This window comes from Etheostoma spectabile, chromosome 22 (genome assembly GCF_008692095.1).
Source record: "Etheostoma spectabile isolate EspeVRDwgs_2016 chromosome 22, UIUC_Espe_1.0, whole genome shotgun sequence".
In the NCBI taxonomy this organism is placed as follows: domain Eukaryota; kingdom Metazoa; phylum Chordata; class Actinopteri; order Perciformes; family Percidae; genus Etheostoma; species Etheostoma spectabile.
This window is the reverse complement of record NC_045754.1, coordinates 17,682,335-17,682,852: the sequence shown is the minus strand read 5'-3', so window position 1 is coordinate 17,682,852 and position 518 is coordinate 17,682,335. Positions and strand designations below refer to the sequence as shown.

General features: G+C 38.8%; 1 long non-coding RNA gene and 1 pseudogene across 1 annotated transcript in view; one reads left to right on the top strand and one right to left on the bottom strand.

The window, feature by feature from the left end:
* LOC116672179 (sialic acid-binding Ig-like lectin 6) overlaps positions 1 to 518 on the bottom strand; it is a 14,664-nt pseudogene that overhangs the window by 5,136 nt on the left and 9,010 nt on the right.
* Positions 1 to 518, top strand: part of LOC116672191 (uncharacterized) — a 2,838-nt gene that overhangs the window by 984 nt on the left and 1,336 nt on the right. The gene's annotated exons all lie outside the window — the stretch shown is intronic.

Sequence of the window (518 nt, the reverse complement as noted above, 5' to 3'; positions counted from 1 at the left end):
GGGAGTGGGAGCTGAGCAGCTTATAGTGACAGACTCCTTCTCCTTCAGATCACCTGAGACCTCAATTCTGGGGCTCGGGGGGGAATCTGGGGTTTTAAATCACACGTTTTTACGCTGAAGAATACAGTATATTAGTTTGTACCAGTGAGTTACAGTACATCTGCAAATGTGACCCTTTTACTGTAAAACTGTACTGAAATTTCAGTCAGAGATCCTTCTGATGAAAAAAACCTCATCATGGGACGCTCAAGTAGATTTGTTAATGTGCAATGTGAAGGAGTGGCACTCTATTCCATACCAAGAGACTTCCCTTTTGTTGAGTCTGTTGACATGAAGATACTGTACGCTGTTTTAAATGGCAATGCTAAAAATATGACATATGTAGTACAATATGTAGATTATAATGTGTGTTAAGGAATATTTATGTGCAGTTTGAGTTATTAGAACATTTGGAACATCCTGACTTCCTGTGATTATGACTGATCACAGGCTGTTTTTTGTAACATTTTCCAACAAAG